Raw genomic sequence first — 20,568 nt, 5'->3', positions numbered from 1 at the left:
AACATTTTAATATATATTAGAACATCTTTTTCTGGAAATTTGCCAGCTGCATAGAATGGAGGGCATATAAAATATATGGACAAGATCAGACACCAGCAAAGTCACTGTGTCCGTCTCCCCAAACTCAGGCCCAGGCTTGACCGAGTCCCCATCCCTGTCCTCATACTGAGCGTGGAATTTGGCTGGTTTTTCAAATTAAGCTTTTAAACTTGTCAGCTTAACAGGGACCTGTCAGTTCCAAACACATCTTTCTAGCAATAATCAAGTTACACCACATTGAGATGCCTGTTCCCTGAGTTATTTCATAGACTCTGCCGATATTAGCAGGGAAGGAGTCTGCACAGCATATTTCAACACAAGCGACTGGGAGAGCCTGGGGGCATGGGTGGGGGCGCACAAGTGGGAGGAAAGAACAAGCCAGAACTGAAAGATGAGCTCAGCTGACAGCCCTGATTCTCCCGCATTTGATTTCCAGGAGGCCCCTGGATTGGAGAGTGGGTAGGGGTTAAGCTTGCCTGTCCTCCCCCTCTCTCTGCTTGGGAAGGGAGGGCTGAACACGCTAGACAGTGCTGTCCCTCTTGGGGACAACCTGGCCCAAGAGGACCACGGGGAGAAGTATGTCCTGATGGGGATGAACTTCAGCCGCCGTAAGGACCCTGTTGACAGTGGCCAGCTTGTCCCCCACGTTTGGGCTGGGGGCAGAGAGTCCAAGGTGGGGATGGCGAGTCATCCCAGGGGAACCGGTTTTATCCGCAGGGCCAGGAGGGAATCTGGCCTCAGAGCCATGAGCCCGGCAGCGGGCAGTGGGAGAAGCAGAGCAGAGCTGCCCCCTTGCCTCTGGGAGTTACGGCATTGCTTCCTCTCGGGGGCAGAGCTTAGTCACAGCAGCCTAACTGCAGAGGAGGCAGGGACTCTCCTCTGGGCGCCGCATGCCCTGCTGAAAGTCGGCCGATTGGAGAGGAGCAGATTATGCTATTGGGCATCACCGCCGTGTCTCTGCCACATTCAACATTCCCTTCCTGCCCCCCATTACTCCCAACCCGAGTCCATGTATTCTGAGAGACTGTCCACCAGACAAACTGCACTGTCATTCATTGTGGAGGAACTACAGAGTTCCAGCCAAGGGTGTTTTGCATTAGATTGGCTGGAGAGTGGCACCTAGATCTATCACTGACTGGGCCTCCCCCTCCACAGCCACTGTGCCCCACACCAGAGGTGTTGGTTCCATGAAAGCTATCCCATCACTCCTCGCTGGACCCTCCAGCAGAGGCCCCGGAGCTCGGACTAACACGGGAAGGAGCAGTGGTCACTGGCTGGGTCACGGGGGAGGAGAGCTTGTCTGCAGAGTGCTGCATCATCAGGGCTGGTGCTGCCCAGGCCCTGAGTCGAGGCACAGCTGTGTTTGGAGATTCAGAACAAAATGCACAAGTGGGGGTGGTTCTGGACATAAGGGGTGCTGGTTGAGTCCCTATTCCCCAGCCTCACTCCCCACCTCTGTCCTGTGAGCTCTATCACTCAACTTCCTTTGCGGGAGTGGGGGATGCCTCCTGCCTATTTTCTGAGGTCAAACCCACGCACATTCTGGAATGGAAAACCCAGCTCTAGCGTGACAGGAACTCACCTCTTGAATGACCTGAGTCACTTAGGGAATTGCACCCAGCCTCTCCTCTGACTCTCCACACAGCCCATTCCTAAGCCTCACTTTCCTATTATGGAATGATGCTGGGGACACCGGACCCTGGACCCAAAGCTCCCCCCAGTTCTGCTTGAGGAAGGGCATCCCCAGTGTCCTCTGTAGCCCTGCAGCAGAACTCAACAGTTCTGCTCTTGGGAAGTACCCGTGTTGCTGTCGGGGGCTCCTATGGGAATTCTCTTGGGTTATGTCCCCCTTTAGTTACTTGATGGACCCCAAGTACTACGGTACTGCATGCTCTTCGCCCTGGGGTCCACGCAGCCCCATTCTATACGGGGAGGACGCAGACAGTGTCTGGGAGACAGCATGCTAGAGACTCAATTTTGCCATAAGATTTGGAAGATCCAAGTACGTTGCAAGAACCATTCATTACCCCCACCCCAAACATGGCAGAAAAGACACAGGGGAGCAGGGGTGGGGAGGAGGAGGCTCTAGGAAAAGGTGGGCCTCTGAGTTTCACCCCTGGGTTGGGGGAGGCAGACCTGCAGTTGGGGGCCTGACTCGGCCCAGGCGGCCCAGCTGTCCACTGCACTCACTGGGTGTCGCGGGCACACTGCTTCTGAAGCCATGGAGGCGCGGGCACCCCCATGATAGGGACGCGTGCTCAAGGGCAGCCGAGGTCTGCACCCTCCACCTTCCTCTGGACCCAGGGCACGCGCCATGTGCACACAGCGGCATCTCCGCAGCGCGCTCCCCCTAGTGGCCAGGCTTTCTGGCACCCAGGAGCTTGTCCTCAGAAGATGCAGGGAACCCGGGACTGTTTTTGTGTAGAATGGTCACTGGGGCCCTGCCTTGGGGGAGAGGCCTTCTGGGAGAGGTGGCAGCAGATTTTTTCAACTGCACATGAAATTGTTGCCCAGCGGCCTCAGACAGATATTGAGTGTGAAACTGAAGACCCTCCTGACACTCCCTGCTGGCCTGGGCTGAGGGAGAGGCGGGGTCACCCTGCCAGGCTGTCCTCGTGAAGAGTTTCCAAGGAGCCCGTTGGCTGCTCAGTAATAACTTGCTGGTGGGTAGAAGGGGGAGGCCCTGGGTCCATGCTGGGCCTGGACTGGGAAGACGGTCACCACCGGCGGGGCTCCAGTGCAGGCTAGGTGGGAGCCGGGCAGACACTCTGCTGCTGCCCTTTGGCCCTGCGTCCTGGGTCTCCTCGGCGGGCTCGCTCCATCCCTAGCTGTTCCTTGGGCTGAGCCACACTGGCTGGGGAGAGAAGTCCGCTGTCGGGGGTGGGCGTGGGGTGGGGGCTGACAGCGCTGTGCAGCCTCCACCGTGGGTCTCGGGGACCTCAGTGTGAGATATGTTGCCATCACATCATCAAACCCCTTTGTGCCGCAGCCCTGGGTCTGTCTTACAGGAAACCCGTGTTCATCCTATGGTCCCGGGGCCCTTGCTCCAGCAGCATGGGCCGAGTGGCCTCAGTTCCTCTCCGTTTCTGTCGCTCCATGGATGGTTCAGGGTGTCCTCTAATGCGGTCTGTCCCTGGAGTCACGGGCCACCAGTTGGCTCAGGAGAAACTGATATTATGAGATGAGGATGGTACCTAGAACTTTCTGCTCAAGACCCGCTACTGTAGCTTCCAGAAGTCCTCGCCCACAAGAGGCAGGGAGCCATGACCCTGTGATACGAAACTTCCCCCAGATTCCAGAGGTTGGCTCTGGGCCATTGCAGCTTTGGTCCAGTAGAACTCTGGCGCAGCACTGCGGTCGGGACGCTGCCACAGAAGGCGTGCAGCTTTCTGGGTGCTCGGGTCGAGAGGTTGCATTGCTTTGGGCAGGGACAGGAGGTTCCAGGGCTCCAGGTGCTGTATACTAGGCCTTTCTGGTGACAGCACCCAGGGCTGACGCAGTTGTCTGGATGTGCCTGGCACCCCATTCTCTGACACGTGGATGGAGCTCAGGTGATAATGGAACACGGCCCCTCCCCTCACACTACATGACCGGGGTGCAGGTCTCCTTCCTCTCAGTCATTTCCAACAACTTTACCTTCTTGGAGTGGCTCAAGGCCTTCATACTGTCGACTTCCCAGAAATGTCCCTGGAGGCTGGAGCAGCTCTGGATTTTCTTGATGACTTTCACATCCACTTTTGTCCCGGTCAGGATGTACTGGGCTGACCTCCCCTAGGTAAGGTATCCAGTTGGATGTCTTGAGAATCTTGAATGTTTCAGTAGGGGCTCCTCACTAGCAGAGGAGCCTGCACCAGGGGAAACACGCCAGTCGTCCAACCCTTCCCATAATATTATGGGAAAGATACTTCTTCATTCATTCTGTAGGCTGGCATTGCCTTGATTCCCACCCTGCTCCTGCTCTGTCCTCTCCCCCACACAGACTTCTGGCCCATCTTCGAGAAAGTCACCAGACTATTTTCTGAAATGTCCAGCCAGTGGGTTCTTTGCCCACTCTGCCTGTGGCTCCTCTAAGAGCTGTCTGCCTCCTGTGGGACGCGAGGTTCAGTGCTGCCTCCAGGCAGGTTGCTGCACCCAGGCTACCCATCCTCAGACAAGTGGGTGGGCACATGGCGAAGACGGCATCCAGGTGGAAAGAACATCTTCAGCAAGGCTCAGAAGGCAGTAGTTGCGAGGAGATGGAAAAGTGAAAGATGCTCTGGAAGGCAAGGAGGCCCAAGAGACTCTCGTCAGAGTCCTAGGGGAGAACAGGGTGGGCTGAAGAGTCCAGCTGGAATATTCCCTCAGCTAGTGTCTCTTCCTGCTGAAGGAGCACACTCTTGACTCCAGCTCCCTGAGCTCAGCAGAGAGTCCCCAGAGAAGGTGAAGAGGGGGTGCTGATGTATGCCCCCATGTGCACACACTGCCCCATCTGTAGCTTCATTTAGTGGGTCCGCTGGCCTCACGTGAGGCTGAGACCTTGGCCTCTCGCTAGCATGGGGCTGATATTCATGCGCTCCGTTGGTCTTCATGCCCTCAGTGGTTGGCCCCGACAACATACAGCTGGTGTCCAATGAAGGCTGTTGAATGAACGTGAAAATGAAGGCTGGAGAGTTCAGTGTCTGGTTCGTGGTGCCACAGAGGGTAACACGGGGAGAAAGGTTTTGCGCTCAGGATGGTCTGACCCCAGTGCCTCTAGTCCTTCCCTTGTCGGTGCGCAGCAGCATTGGCTGTTCCCACCTGGCGCAGATCTGCAGCTCTGCTTGCCTGGACCACACTTCCTGGTGTGCCTGCCACTTTCTGCAGTTTTCCTTGTGCATAAAATCAACTGCATGTTCGCATGTTGGGTTTGGGGAAAGAGGCCCAGTTCCTTACAAGGCTGTCTCGTCTGAATTTTGGAGTTAGGGGATGCTCACAGGCAAATGAATTAATTTGACTAATTCCTTTCACTTACACATGTTGGTTCCAGTTAGGACAACACTGTGTCCAAGCCCACCCCCTCGAAAGTAGCTCCCACCCTCCCCACACAAGCTGTTCTCAGCTGTACCTACATTTTGAGCCTAGGGCTGCCTAATGGCTGGCACCTTTGGAAACACCAGCCTTTGGGAATCCAGGTTAGGAGAGGTGACTCACGGGAGCCACCTCACTGAATGTTCTGCTGAGGACCAGACACCAAATTTTAAGACGTCCGTCGGGAAACACTGGACACTGTCCTGCTTGGCTACTTGTTTCCTTCGAGGGGCCCCTGTCTATGCTGCTTGTTAGAATCACTTGGAAAGTTGTTAAACATTCCGATTCCTGGGCCCCACCCTGAACCTACGGAGTTAGGATCAGGATGGGGCCTGGAAATCTGGCTGGAAGCCTCCGATGTGCAAAAGCCCAGCTCTGTGCCCAAGGCCCAGTTTTCCTAGAGACACTGTGAAATATTTGTTAGCATCAGTTTCCCAGAGCTGAGAAAAAATGGGGCTCCTAAAAACTCTCTCGAGGAGGTGTGCAGAACAGGCGGCCCCCGCCCACAGTGAACACTCCTTAAGCGGAACTTACTCCCATCAGTGGACATGCTGAGCTCATTTCAAGGGTTTGGTGAGAGGAAAAGAGGGAAAAATGATGCTTCTACCCTGCAGAGGCCTTGCATCCTCAATACAATATCAGCACTTGTTCTGGGCCCTAACACGCAGCTTTTCAAACCCCAAACTCCACCAACCTCATCCTCCACGCCTCCCTTCCTCCCCATCAACACAGCATTACACGATTCAAAGTCAGGGGCCCTGGAGCCTCCCTCGGAATGGACTGAAATGCAGACGCACACTCCCCACGAACAACAAGCAAAGTCCTACATTGGCAAAATGGTCAAAGATGAGTCATTTCATTCGTGGAAAATGAACACATCTGATCTTGCAAATGTTTCGCCTTAGGGAAAAGCAGCGCACTTGAATTCGCAAACAGGCTGCTTCTGGCAAAAACATCTCCCTGCTGCGCCAGGAGGACCAGACAGCCAACCAGAAAGGTGCAGCTTAGAACATTCGAGGCTAAAGAAAAAAAACTTCAGGGGCCACTGGGCACAGGGTGGGGCAAGGGCCTGTGGGTCTGTGTCCTTGACACTTAGCAACAAGATTAGCTCTTGGGGTCTCTCTGCCCTTACTCAGCCAGGCTGATGAAACCCAGGCACCTCTTTTCTGCGCCATGAGAGGCAGCCTCTTCCGTCCACTGTTTCCTGCTTGGATGGGGTAGAGTGGGGAGTCCTCCTTTGAGTGAGTAGTTAACTGGTTCAGCTTATGACCTGGAAGTAGTTACGGGTTCTGAATCAAGCGTTCACCTGCACCTGTTCTGTACAAGACACGTGCCAGGGCTCGGTTATACCAGGAAAAACTCATTCCATGAAGGCCCGTGGGTGCCTGCTCTGTGTCCGGCAGTGCCAGTCCCACCTGAGGCAACCCAGGGCCTCCTCCCTGGAGGCTCCCGCACCCTGCCCCAGGGAATAGGACAAGTGCTTGAGGCACAGGACACAAAGCAGAATGAACTTGGATGTGACAAGCAAGCACAGGCCTGGGAGAACACCAGGGCAGAGCTTCAGCCACCCATTAACCTCGAAGCTTTGGGGAGGCCACCGCCCAGGGGCCCTGAGAAAGGTTAGGACTTGCCGGATGAGGGAGCGGGGGAAACAGTGCAAATGACATGAACCAGCCAGAAGGCAGCAGGGAACCAGCAGGCACACTGAGGACACCTGGGAGCGGCAGTGGCGGCAGACTTGGGGGACCCGAGTGGGATGCCGACTGCACAGATCAGGAGCTGGTCAGGGGCCACGCCACCACATCTCCAGGGGCTATGGGGGGGTCCCTGGAGGGAGCAACAGGGAAGTGGCTATCACACTGGAGCTTTGACACTCCCTCTGGTGGGCCCAAGAAGGGGAAAGCCATGTGTGCAACCCCCTTCCTGGAGGCTGCAAGTGCCCGCCAAGAGTCAGAGCTGAAAGAAAGGGCTGGGACTTTGTTCCTGAGCAAACAATGGGCCTGTCTAGGTGCAGGCCTGTGCTCATGCTTGCACTCCCCCCAGCGCAGGTAAGGCACAATCAAGGCCTAATGACAGCGGTGCAAAGTCCAGGCGATGATCTTCAGCATGACCCCAGGATTCCCGGGGCCTGTCCCCAGGAGTTCACATACAGCAGAACTCGACACCGTCCTAGCACACCTCCATGCATCCCCTGAGGACCATTTGGCTTGAACTGTGAACACACATTTGACTTTATCTGCCAGCGCCCCCATCCCAGAGCCTGAAGCCACTCCTGACCCTCACCACACTCAGGCTGTGCCCTAGCCCCAGGAAATGTCTTTCCTACCCTTCCCCTCATGGAGAATCATTCTCTTCCCTCAAGGCTGGGTTCCAATGTCACCTCTCTGGCAAAAACACTTGCCTGACAACTCACCCGAGACGCCAAGGGGTGGGCGGGCACTAGCGCTCCCTGCAGCACTGATGTCACCCTCGTGGGCGCCTTCATCCTACATAAAGTCCAGGCGCCCGCTGGGGCCGGGGCTGTGCAGTCCATGGGGAAGGCAGACAGCGCTAGGGAATCTCCTAGGGAATCTCGGAGAAGGGCCCCCATTATCAGTCATTAACACCTTCTGCTGGTGAGTGTGTGGTGGGGGAGCTCAGATCCCCAAGGGCCTCAGAAGGTGAAGGCGGGGAGCTCCTCCCCCACACTCCTAATCCTTTCCAACACAGGCACACCCCCACCCCGTGACAGTGACAGGAAGCTCACTGCTCCCCCGCAACACACCCTTCTTCTTAGACAGTTTTACTTTTCATGAATTTTCTGGATAGGTAGGGCATTTGTGCGGTTGCGCTCACAGGCATGGCAGAGAGCACGCGCTGTGACCCGCAGACACCCCGCCCACCCCGCGCTGTGCCCGCGGAGGCCACCTCCTGCCCCGCTTGCTACTTGCTACGCTAACGTTAGCCAGACATGGGTCTCCTACCTAGCTTGCAACGTGGGGCACGCGCCCCCTTGTACCTGTTAGGGGGAACAGGATGTCCTAAAGCTAATTCCATACAGGCTTTGTGGACTCCACCCCGACCCCAGGCCAAAGCCCAAGACACTGGGAACTCCACATCCCATCCCCACAAAAGGGAAGGTGGCTGGGACCTGAGGGTGGGGTTAAGCAGCCAGGTTGATATAAAAGGCAGACAAGTGGGCTTTGGGGGATCCCCATTTTGGCTCTCGGCCAGCTCACAGCGTCCGGCCAGCTCTGAGAGTGACTTTGGGTTTCCAGGTCGGCGGATCGGGTAGGACGCATTAAAGACTTTTTTTCCCTGTTTTCTCCCTGAGTTGTACATTTTCCTTATTTCCTTTTCCCTTGTAAATAAGCCTTGTATTAGCCTTTTGTGTGTGCCTGTAGTGGAGTATTCATAAGTCCCTTGTAAGCGCGCGGGTGAGGACCCACAGCCAGGAACCCGTTCAATATCGGGGTTGCTCTATAACATACCTTGCTTTGTTGGCAGAACAACATACCTGGGCCTCATCGCCTTCTACACGGGGGTGCCTCCAGGCTCCCTGCCGGCTTCCCTTGTCCTGGGCTGTCCCATGGCCCGGTTGGCTCTCCACCTCATCTCCACCCCAGCCATGCTCCAACCCCCTGTGCATTTCCTCCCACTCTCAGCCCTGCCCTGGCCCGGGCCCATCACCTGTGTCTCCTGTGTCTCCCGGGTCACGCCAAAGCCACGGCACTCAGTATGGGATTGGGTGTCTCCATGCAGATGTCCTGAAGTCGCCTCCTGATGTAGTCCCCTTCACCTCTGCCCCTGCCCTGCAGGCTGCCTAGAAGAGCCCATCCAGCCTGACACCACGCAGCTCCAGCCCAGGACAAGGGTCTGGTCATGATTACACACAAACCAGCTGGAGACCTGGAGTCCATCCATTGCCAATGTGTCTAGGATCTGCATGACCCTTAAATCCTCCCTGGCCTCCTGCCCCAGCCCTACTCTCCCCACCGGCCCATCATCTCCCCATTCCTACCGCCTTCTCGATCCCCAAACCCCAGCCTCAAGACCTGTGTGGATCTGAGGCACTAATACCCCAACAAGCCCCTCCTTTGGGCCAGCCAGAGTCCCACTCCACTCCAAGCCCATTCTGCTAATGGAGCCGGGAAGGGCAGGGGCCTTGCCACAAGTCCTGTGACAGGGTAGCACAGCATGGAGCCGCGCAGGTCAGACAACGGGAGAAAGGAGCCTGTAACTCTGCCAAACACCGCAAAGACTTGCCCCACCCGGCCCAGCCTGGCCCAGGGGCTATCTGAGCCAAGAAGCTTCTGGTCTAGAGGAGTCACATTTTAGGCAAACTGGACATCACCTCTAGCCCCTGATAGGAGGTACCGCGACCAAGCTGGGGGAACCTTCTTGAAGGTCACAGTAGAATCTGAAGAGCCTGTGGACTCAGTTGGGGCTCTCACTCTGGGACCCCAAGCCACCTGAGAGCACCCAGCCAAGGGCAGGAGCGCAAGGAGCAGGGCTGGGAGCTGGCAAGGCCACCAGAGAGAAATCAAAGCACATGGTTTCACTGGAGCTACCCGCTCCCGGGACACAGACACAGGGACAGAGGCCGTGGCACACATACCTGACACTCCGTGAGCTCTCCCCTTCAGACCTGCAATGAGAGAACAGACGCTTAGAAGGCCGCCCTCTACTCGGGTCACCGCACGAGGACACCAGAGGCTGCCCCTGTAAGGTTCCTTCTCCAGCCCAGCCCTGCCCCCCTAGCCCAGTTCCAGCCCAGCCCCAGCCCCAACCCAGGGTCTCACATTGCCCTTCTTTGAATCAGGAGCTTGACCCCAAAAGTTACCTCTGTCTGGAAGCTTTGGGAGTTGTTTTCACCCCCTTCCAGTGACTACTACCACAACTGTCCTTTGCCCAGGATCTGAGCATAGCCAGGGTATGGGGAGCACCCCCAAGGAGGGGCTGTGGCTCTAGGACTCTAGCCCCAGAGGCTGCCACCGAAGGAATAAACGAGCAAATGAATGAGGGAATGAATGAGCAAATGAATGGAGGAGGGGGTGGAGCACTGGCCTCCCTGCATTTCCTACTTGGTATTCCAGCCTGTCTCCCTACTACCAGCTCTATTTTCAAGTACCCAGAAATCAATTACACTGCTTTACAAAGGAGACAGGCTGAATGTCAAGGAACTGGACAATTAGATCGTATCGTGCACACTTGAACTTTCACGGAGACCACAGCACCCACTGACAGCGACGTCTCCCTGCTCTGAAAACCAAAGGGAAGGGGCTCTGGGAAGAAGCAGCCCCAGCTGATGGCCACAGCCGCGGTGGGCCTCCCGGGTCTGCCAAAGCAAAGGGCTTGTGCAATCACACTGCGGAATCTAATCCCTGGACGTCCCCAATTGGATTTTATTGCAAGAGCGCTTGAGAATAAAAACACACTTAACCCAAGTCAGACGACTTTTCTTTTTGGTAAATTGCCTCTTCAGAAAATTTACAGGCTAGCTGCAGGTCCTGCTAACCCTGAGGCTCAGACAATAGCTTCTCCCCCTAAACCAACCTTGCTGATCTTAGGAGGACACCCCATGCTCCCTCCACCCCCACCGAGGTTCCAATGACAACTCTTATCCAGGCTTTCGGGCTAATGGACAGTCCAAGCACAGGGCAGTTTCTCTAGGATGCCACCAAGGATCTTAAACACCAAGGTTCCAGCCGTCCATGGCTCTCAGCACAGGTACACAGTGCCCGCCATGTCCCCAGCCACTTCCTGTCCCACTGTGGGTGCAAACTGGAGATAACCCTGGAGACAATGGGAGACACTCTTATTTGGACTTCACTGTGTGTCAAGCCTGGGGCTGAGTCTGACACAGATGAGGGGCTGGGGGCCCTAGGGGCTGAGTGCCACGGCCCAGAACCAGCCTGTACCAAGGTGTATTTGAACCTAGACTTGAAGGGCGGCACCCACTCCACCTGCCGCCAACCATCCCATACTCCTGTCATGGCAGCCCACAAGAAACCCAGGCTCCCTCGGGCTTCCTGACTTTCAAGACTTCTGAGAATCTGCTCATGATCTCATGGGGATCCCTTGTATGTGCTGAGTTGCTTTTCTCTTGCTGCTTTCAAAATTCTCTGCCTCTAATGTTTGACAATTTCATTTTAATATGCCTGACTGTAGACCTTTTCAAGTTCCACCTATTTGGGGTCTTTTCACTTCATGAATCTAGATGTCCATTTCTGTCCCCAGATTTAGGAAGTTTTCAGCAATATTTTATAAGCTTCCTGCCCCTTTCTCTCTTTCTTCTCCTTCTAGAATGCCCACAATGTTATATCGATTCTTCTTTGATCTCCTGTCCGTCCCACAGGCTTTTTTGCTCGCTTTCATTCCCTTTCCTTTCTGCTCCTCTGACTAGAGAATTTCAAGAAGCCTGTCTCTGAGTTCACTGATTCTTTCTTCTGCTTGACCACATCTGTTGCTGAAGCTTTCTATTAAATTTTTCAGCTCAGCCATTAGACACTTTAGCAGCAGCATTTCTGCTTGTTTAGTCATGAATATGTGTTCTTCTGTAGCTCACCGAGTTCTGTTGACTGCTTTGAATTGTCAGGCAAGTCACAGAGGTCCATTTCCCTGGGATCAGTTCCTAAAGCTTTACTGTGGCCCTCTGGTGGTATAATGTCTCCCTGATTCTTTGTGGTCCATGTACTCTGTGCTGGTGTCTGCACATTTGAAAAAACCACCTCTTCCAGTCCTTACAGCCTGACTTTGAGAGGGAAAACCCTTTACCAGCTGATCCAGCAAGAGATATTGGGCTTTTCTATGAATCCCAGAGTCTCTCAAACTTTCTCTATAGCCTTTGGGTTCTCAAACCTTTCCCCGCTACTCTTCCCGCCCTCTTGGGGCTGGGTAGACTAAGGACTGGGTGCCCTCTGTGCCAGGTGCTGAGTGTGGCCTGCTCCTCCCGGGCAGTGCCATATGCTGGGACAGTGACTGTAAGCTCCATGTCCTTCAAACCCCACCCCTGCCCCGCTGAAGGACATATCTTAGAATCCTGTGCTTCCCTGCACCCAACAGAGCAATGTCTAGTGTCAGGAATCGTCCCCCCTTTGCCCTAGGACAGTGCACCAGGTGCTGGGATGGTGGGCTCAAGCTCTGCGTCTCTCCCTCCTGAAGGAGTGGTCTCAGGGCATCGCATTCTCTCAGGCCTGCCATCAACTTGGGTGCCGAGGGTCTCACTGGCTGCTGAGTGCCAGTGCCATCTGTGGCCACACTCAGGGCACCCTCTGGGGGGGATTCAGGGTAGTAGCTTTAGGGGCGTGCACCAGCTGCTATGAGCCTCTGCCCTTTTCTTTTTTCTTAACAGCTCCCAGAGGATCCAGTCACACCAATTTCCTCAGCATTCAGAGGTGTGGAGACACGCAAGCCCCCGAGACAACGCCCCAGAAGGTTGGGAGTCGGACCCTCATGGTTGTGTCTTTCGGCAGGAGAATTTATGGTCCAGGAGCGCTCGCAGCCCTGAGCGCCGCTGGCCTGAGGGAGAGTTTACACAAAATGACACTGCTCTTCCTGTTCTTTCAAAGGCTGCGCTTAGATTTTGGAATATGCTGGAGTGCGAGAATCTCTCCACTGGACTCCAGGACTCTCTCAGAGGTATTTTTCCTCAGCAGATGGTGTCAAATCAGGGTTTTTATGGGGGCACAAGGAGTGGGACCTCCTATTCTGCCATCTTACTGGCTCACCTCCTTCCTCTCTTGTGACACTTTGCCGTTGGAACAAAACCCAAAGCTTCAAGCCTAGCCTACAAGGCCTGTGGAGTCTGGTCCTGCTCATCTTTCCAGCTTCCTCAGGCTCCAGCACCCCTCCCTCCATCAGCCACACATCTTCCATTATGTCCTCACAGCCAAGCGCCCTAGCTCCCTCTCATCTGCTGGATTTTACTTTAAATGCCAGCTCTGAGGATAGCTCCCACCCTGTATCTCCATCTAAACAGTCAGGCCCAGCCTACCCATGATTCTCGACTGTCTTCCTTCTGTGTACTTGTCACAATCTGAAGTGTCTCATTTGTCTACTTGCCGAGTGTCTGTCTTCCTCAGTAAGACGTCAGCTCCAAAAGGGCGGGCACTGCCTTATTTATCACTAAGTCCATGTAAGTTTCTTTTAAAGTAGCTTTTCAAATGGTAACATAACAGTCCATATATAATGCCCAGACTTGACTTTCCTATATGTGACTATAAATAATACTGCAATGAACATCTTTGTGCAGAGCATTCTTTGTGCCTGCCTCTGATGATTTTGTTAAGCAACAGTTTCAAGTAGAAATACTGTATTAAAGAGCATGGCCATTTTTAAATCTTCTTCATACACACACTGCCACACTGCATTCCAGAGAGTCCAAAGTGGAGACATAAGTCCTACCACCTGTGAATGTGAGCCCAGAGACAAGAGGTGAGTCCTTTAGAGCAGTAGTGCTGTGATTCATCTGGGGGGCTGATCACAATTGGGCTTCTGAGACAGGAGGTCTGGAGTGAGGCTGGAGAGACAGCTTTCCTAACAAGCTCCTGGGAGATGCCTCCAAGATGCCCCCATCCTTACGCTTCCCTGCCTGCTCTCTCCTCCGTGCCTGGCTCCACCCTGACATGGCCCTGGGTACCTGTGCCTCCACCCCAAGTGCCAGGCCAGCAGCCCCAGCAGGAAACCCTGAACTTGTTTGTACCATGCTTGCCTGGGGCCTATCTTCATGCAGGTCAAATGGCCCCTGATGTTACATGCGCTCTCAGGACTTTGGGGTTGGGTAAGGCCCTTCTAGCCTTTCCTAGTCCATGTGATTTGGAGAGGTTCACCAAATCAAGATCAAAGGGAGAGCACATAACTGGTATCTGACCAAGCAGTGAATTCATCCCCCTTTGTCTTAGTCTCCAGTTTGAGCATGGGAATGTGACCTGGGCCCTGTAAAGCCATGTGGGGAACTTGCACCAGAGCTACCTGCAGATGAGCAGCTCTCTCTCCTTTGGGGCTGCCGACGCTGCCACAGGCAGAAAACTGCTCTGAGGGTGAGTGATGTGGCGCTACAGTGACTCCTGAACCTCTAGAGCAAGCTGGACCTGAGGCTGACTTGATCTGGATCTGGACAGTGGAACCAGGACTAAAGTCATCAAAGCAACATGCTAGTGTGGGCCAAGTGTGTAAATATGTGCAGCACCAAGGAAGGAGAGCAGGGGAGTCCAGAAAGAGAAGCTCCAAGAGTGTGTAAACACATGTGCATATGCACACGCACACAAACATGCACACATGTGGGCAACACAGAATAGTGCAGATCAAAAGGCGGTGGAGGTGGGGCGCTGCTCCAGTTGAAATGGAGGTTTTACTACAATATAGGCATCTTTGTATGATGTGTAATTAGTTTTTAAACAAGAATAAAAATAAGAGCTACATCAAGTAGCTATTAAGTAGCTTAATGGGTGGATGAGTCAAAACAGCATTTAAATACGGTACAGCAGCTATCTGGAGTCTGCACACAGCCAGTGCCACTCAGTCCTCCCTGGGGAACAGGTCCTCAGTGTGGCCGCTGTCTCCTCATACTCGGGTGTGTACAAGGCCTTCACAGGCATCATCTCCTGGGATCCTGGGAGGAGAGAGGCCAGGGCAGGGCGGACTCTCAGACAAAGGCTGTCTTACTAAAGCCCCTGGGAATTTGAAACCTCAGGGCCCCATCTTAGAAGCTATACATAATTCTGGGTTCTTTTTCTTAAAAAGCACCAACTAAAACCCTATCTTTAGGTCCCCCAAGGCAGAGATGACCCCACCCCACAAGTGCACCCCAAACCCTAGGACATTTTCACAGACTTGCATTAGGTCTTCCAAGGCCCCCCCTTCAGAGTTCTCTGCTTGTCCTCATTTGCAGCTTCTTCCCTATTACTGATGATTTAGACACTTGTTATGCAAACGACATCTACAGAGACCCATTCCCTGAAATGCTTACATGCTTCTTTTAAGGTCCTCTTCATCTTAAAAATAAAACTAAATCCTCTTACTCTTGGGGTAGTGCTGGGATAGTGCCTGCAGAAAGGGAGGAGCCCCACCAGAAGCCCCCTAGCCATCCACTACACTGAGAGTATCCTCATCTCTTGGTCTGGAAGATCCAGCCCCCTGTCTTCTAACCAGTCAGGGCTGGAGGACAGGAAGTCATAGAGCAGGCTCCAAGGCTTGGCCCTGACTCAGTTTCCACCCACGTTGCCCCCGCTTCTTGACTTTCTGGTGTGTCTCAGTTACAGGACTAAAGGGACACACCTGTCCTTCCCACTCCATGCAGACACCTGGCAGCACCAGGCAGGAGTGTGGGGACCACCCTAGGGGATGGCACCCTGCCCAGAAGCACCTTCCCGCCAGGCGCAGGTGACTCAGCACTCCTGGGCCCTCAGGCATTCCATCCCTCAATGTTAAAGAGGACCCCCATTTCTCCCTCAAAGTTGCACAATCAGTGTTAATGATTTTTGTCATGGGGTTTGAAAAGTAACAGTGATATTTATTATGATTACTATTATTATCACTTTATTATTGTAACAACTGACATTTACTCAGCACCACTGCAGTCCAGGCCCTATTCAGATCACCTTACAAGTGTCTCACTTTCTCCTCACTACACCTGGGAGGAAGGAAGTCCCTTTATTTCATTTGTTTCCACTTCCTGGGCCAGCTTTGTTATAGTTGCAAAAGGAATACATGCTCGCTGGCGTAAACGGAAGAGACTTGAAGAAAACAAGTTCCTGGCGCCCACCCCACCCCTCTCCATCCCAGTTCTCCTGATGCCACCAAGGCAGACAGTTTCACACAAGCACGTATAGGAAGGCTCTCAGAATTATCCTCCCCTTTCGTGTGGATGAGGAAAATGCAGCTCAGAGAGGTTAAGGGAACTGCCCGAGGTCACACAGTAGGCAAATGAGGTGCTGATGCATACGTGACTCCCAAATTTAACCCAATTTAATTGCAAAGCCTGTAATCTTACCTACTAGCCTCGAGTCACATCAGCTTTATTTATTTATTTATTTATTTTTAGAGGCATGCTTTATTTATTTGTTTGCTGGTTTGTTTGTTTGTTTTGTTTATACATGCACTGGGTACAGTCAGAAGCTAGGGAGGGTGAGAGAATTCACCAGAGCCAGAGCGGGGAGCGGAGCAGGCAGAAGGACCGAAGTACACTGCTGAGGGGAGCAGCGGGCGGCAGGAGAGGTCTGCGCGCCATGTGGGACCCTCCTCCAGTGGCCGGGGAGCAGCTGGGGATCGAACCGGCGCCGCAGAGGCCGCGGGCAGCTTCGCAACCCAGCGCTCAACTGCTGCGCCACCGGGGAGGCCCTCGAGTCACATCAGCTTTAAACAAAAGGAGTAGGAATAATCCTAACAATAGCAACACACATTGGTTGTATACGCATCACAGCAGCATTTCGGGTGCCTAGTCTTCACCCAGTCTTCCCCAGAGCACTGTGAGGTGGCCCTGTTATTGGCACACATACCCTCCCTTCTATTTTGCAGACCAGAACCTGAGGATCCATGAGAAGAGCCACCGGTTCAGGTTACACAGCTGTGAGCACTTACGGGACCAGGACACAGACTTATGCCTTTTAACTACAAGCCACTGAAGAAGGAGGTTGGGGTGGAAAGGGTAGATTTTGTCCTTAGTCCATGGCAGAATGGTTACACTTCCCACCTTTAACTCATATGAACCTCTGAGAGTGTCAAAACAGCCACCTCAGGGCCTCTGCACAGGGAGGTCCTCAGCCGCTGCCTGCTCCTCCTTCAGCTCTCTGGGGCCCCTGAGCACATTGCAGTGCTCACCACCGCATTTCTGAAGACCAGCAGGGCACCTGGTGCACTGCTGATGTGTAACAAACATGTGATCACTGATTACAGGTGGGAAGGCAGGATGTGCAACGGGAGGTTCAACAGGTCTGGACCCTGGGGAGGTCTGGGGAGTATGGTATTGCAGGAGGCAGGGCCCACCAGGATGAACTTAACTGGGAACCAGGAAGAATGACTGAGTTCAGAGCTACAAATAACAGCAGACGCAGCACTTCAAGAGCAGAACCAAACACCACTGCGGACTGCTGTTCTCTGCCACCCAGCATGGCGTGATAGAGAAAGCCAAAGGAAGAGCATCACTACATGTGTGCCGGGGGCCATCGGACCTACCTCATGTCCCCATGTCTCTGGGAGAGTCCCCAAATGCTACCCTTTCTGAGTTACCTTTTTGTTAAATGGGGACATTAAAAACCAGAGAAAGAACGAAAAAAGGGTTATTAGGAATAAAGCAGGCATAAATGAAAATAAGCAAATCTCCATTTCTGGGCTTGACACAAGACAGGTGGTGAGATAAATGTCTTCCCATAAAGAATAGATGAATGAGTGAGTGATTTTTCTTCCTTTCACATCATGTCGTGGGACTCAAGTTGAATGAGTCCAGATGGTATCTACTGCCCTGGTTAAAAATCTTCTCCAAAGAGCGTCCATTTCCCACCGAGAAGGAGCAGCGGAGCCATGCGCCCCCTCTGAATCTCGGTCCCAGCAGCCGAAAGGCTGCTTCTGCTCCCCACAGCCAGGCCGTCCTGCCCCACAGGCCAGAGACCATCTGGGCAGTGTTGGCAGGTGACACTTGGGACAGCGAGCAAGTGACCTGGTCAGCCCACTTTCCAAATGCACAGATGTGACAGGTATTTGTGAGGCAACAATCAATGTGCCCTGGATCGGGAGGAAGGCAACGGGCTGGCAGTTTGGGAATAGCGCAGGCAACGCCAGCTGTCACCCTACTCCATGCTTCTGTTGTCCCCTTGGCGAGACTTATAAACCTTCAGGACAGGTGATTTTCAGAAAGAGAGGACTGATTTTGAGTAAGGGTTCCACAGCCAGACGGCCTGCATCACGTCCCTGCAGGGGCTAGCTCTCCCTGGCCCTGTCTCCTCTGTTGGAAACTCCTGTCAGAGCAACACAGGGGCGGGCACTGCTGGTGAGGGCTGGAATGAATTCTGTAGGCTTCCTTGCTCCCAGTGACCCCAGTGCTGGTCTCAAGTGCTTGAAAAATGAGGCTGGTCAGGTGTCAGGTGTAGGGGAGGGGAGGCCTAGAGTGTCTAGTCGGTGAGGAGCTGGCCCCAGTGTTGGTACGGCGGCTCCAGGGCGGGAGAGAGTCAGGGCCCCCAAGGGAAGCGATGGCCCCCAGTGGGCCCCCAAATTGCTGACTAATTACAGGGCTCTCAAGATGGAATGGTTGTGTGGCAAGTCGAGGGCCCTGTGCTTGGAGGAATGCGGGAGTCTGGGCTGGTGGAGAGAGTGGGCAGGATGAAGCAAGGGCCTGGGCTGTGCTCATGGTCCCCTCAGTCCAGGAGCTGCCAGGGGTCAGGAAGACCCCCTCCTGGCTGGAGCTCAGTGCCAGCCAATGGAGTGTTCAGCAGGTAAAATCACATGTGCAGTGTGCTGGCGCTTGCCATTTCATTGAAGATTTAGTCAAGCCCAGCTCAGAGCCTGGTGCGGGGACAGTGTCATCAAAGGTCAGCAGAGTCACCTTCTCAGGGCTTTATATGTGCAAGACCCCCAAGAGGGACAAAGCATCCCAGGCAGAAGGGTCCAGGGAGGCAAGTGGAGAATTTTCTAGGAGGAGACCTAAGAGAGACCACCATCTGGGAGAGAGCAAAAAGCAAGTCTTCCCTCCTCTGGAGTGGGGGTGGGCTACGCAGGCCCCTCCCCCATGCCTGCTGTGGTCACACTGGCGCACCCTCAGGACGCACCATACAGAGCTGTGACTGCAAGCAGGACACGTTGTTCCTGTCCAAATGAAAGGCCAGCAGGGTGTCACCTCCAGTCCTGGGAAGGGTAGGGACTGGGGAGCAGATGGAACCACAGCCAGGAGAGGCTGGGCAGGGCCAAGCACACAGTAGGTCTGTCTTCCCTGCATGGTTGTTGAGTGGAACAGAGGTGAGTATAGCCATGCCATGCATGGGACTCAAAGAGAGTGCTCAGGAGCAACAGGGTGGGAGCACGGGGCATGTCCAGGCACTCGGAGCCACAGTAGGCTCTTGAGCAGAGGGGTGATAGGATCAAAATGGCGTTGCAGAAAGAATACATTAGCCATCTAGCATGGTGTGCAAAGCAGACTGGAAATAATAAAAATGACAATGACGAGTGGGAGAAATACCTGGCTCCTTCTGAATTTTCTGTGTCATTTTTTCCTCTCACAATAAACACACTCATTATCTCCCACCACCGCCCCCTAAAGTAGGGACTGCCTTGGTCCCCTTCATGCAGAGTCACCCACCCCAGCTCACACCGCCAGGGGCCAGCCCATAAGCCCTGCCGCCTCCCAGCCCTGTGCCTCTGGGCAAGTTCCTCGATATTGGCCTCAGTTTCCCTCTATGGACACCTGTCTCTTGGGTGGTTCTCTCTGATTCCAGAGTCTATGAATGATCTTTCTACTACCTTAGAGAAACTCTTACCTGCTTCATTATTTTCAAGGAGGAAGGGAAAAAATCCTCTAACGATTTTCTCGAAAGGCCAGTTTTAACTCAGCTTGCTGGCATTTTGAGTTGGTTTTTTTTCCTAAGAGCCTGGATGGAATTATCTGATGTTAACAAAATTTGGGAACCATCCAAGGGCTTTAGGATTCACCTTATGCTTCAGTTCTGGATCAGCCCGTCACCTTGAAACAAAACCTAGTACTCTCTTGGGAGGGGCACATGGTCGGGAATGTCTAATGCACTTCAGCAACATCGCGCTGCTGGGGAAGAGGAGCGCCCAGTGCCATGGCCGTGTCCCCTCCCACTGGCCGACCTCCTGAGGCCCCCAGAGACCCAGTCTAACCAGAGGCAGGTTCTGGGGTGCCTGGGCCCTTTGTCCCTCAGCCTGTACCCCACGAGGCAGGCACAGCTGCCACCCCAAGTCACCTCCACCTTTCTCTGGTCCTGGATGCCTGACACACAGTGGCCTCAGAGTGGGTGGTACTGGTGCCCTGGAGGAGGCAACTCCTGGTGAGGGGCACAGAGAGGAGGCTCCTAGTTGCCAGGGGCTGGGGAGGGGCCGGGGGAGCAACTGCTCACAGGTATGAAGCTCCTTTTGGGGCTGATGTAAAACTCCTGGACACAATGGTGATGTCACACAGCTCTGTAGAGACACTAAAATCACTTTATGTGGTGGATTAGAAGGTTTGGGAATTCTATCTTAACAAAGCTGTTGAAAGAATCAAACGGAAGTGAGGTGCCTGCTAAGGGGGTTCGGTAACAACGGCGAACGTGTGAGGAGATACGTCCCCCACCAGCCACGGGGCCACACACAAGTCGAGGAGACAGATGCCCGGAGACAACTCCAGGCTGAAAAAGTAAGAGGTCTGGTCACCCCAAGTGTTGGCGAAGATGTGGAGTCACATGGCCTCTTAGAACCACTGTGGGGGTGTTTCAGTTATAAAAGATGAAAGTGAAAAATCTCATCAGTTACAGGTAACTCCACTCTGAGGAGCCGCTCAACCTCAGCACAGCTCCG

The 20,568-nt window shown here is 53.9% G+C and overlaps 1 protein-coding gene across 1 annotated transcript in view; it reads right to left on the bottom strand.

The window, feature by feature from the left end:
- Positions 1 to 12,838, bottom strand: part of IQSEC1 (IQ motif and Sec7 domain ArfGEF 1) — a 197,209-nt gene extending 184,371 nt beyond the window's left edge. Inside the window, exons 1-2 of the mRNA XM_037523813.2 lie at positions 12,795 to 12,838; positions 9,683 to 9,712 (exon numbers count right to left, since the gene is read on the bottom strand). The gene's annotated coding sequence lies outside the window, so the exon portion shown is untranslated. The remainder of the gene's footprint in view (positions 1 to 9,682; positions 9,713 to 12,794) is intronic.
- Positions 12,839 to 20,568: the final 7,730 nt, after the last annotated feature.

The sequence above is a fragment of the Talpa occidentalis genome, unplaced genomic scaffold (genome assembly GCF_014898055.3).
Source record: "Talpa occidentalis isolate TD23 unplaced genomic scaffold, MPIMG_talOcc4v2.1 talOcc4.10, whole genome shotgun sequence".
Taxonomy (NCBI): Eukaryota; Metazoa; Chordata; class Mammalia; order Eulipotyphla; family Talpidae; genus Talpa; species Talpa occidentalis.
The sequence above is the reverse complement of the archived record's forward strand: the minus strand, read 5'-3'. Positions and strand labels throughout refer to the sequence as shown.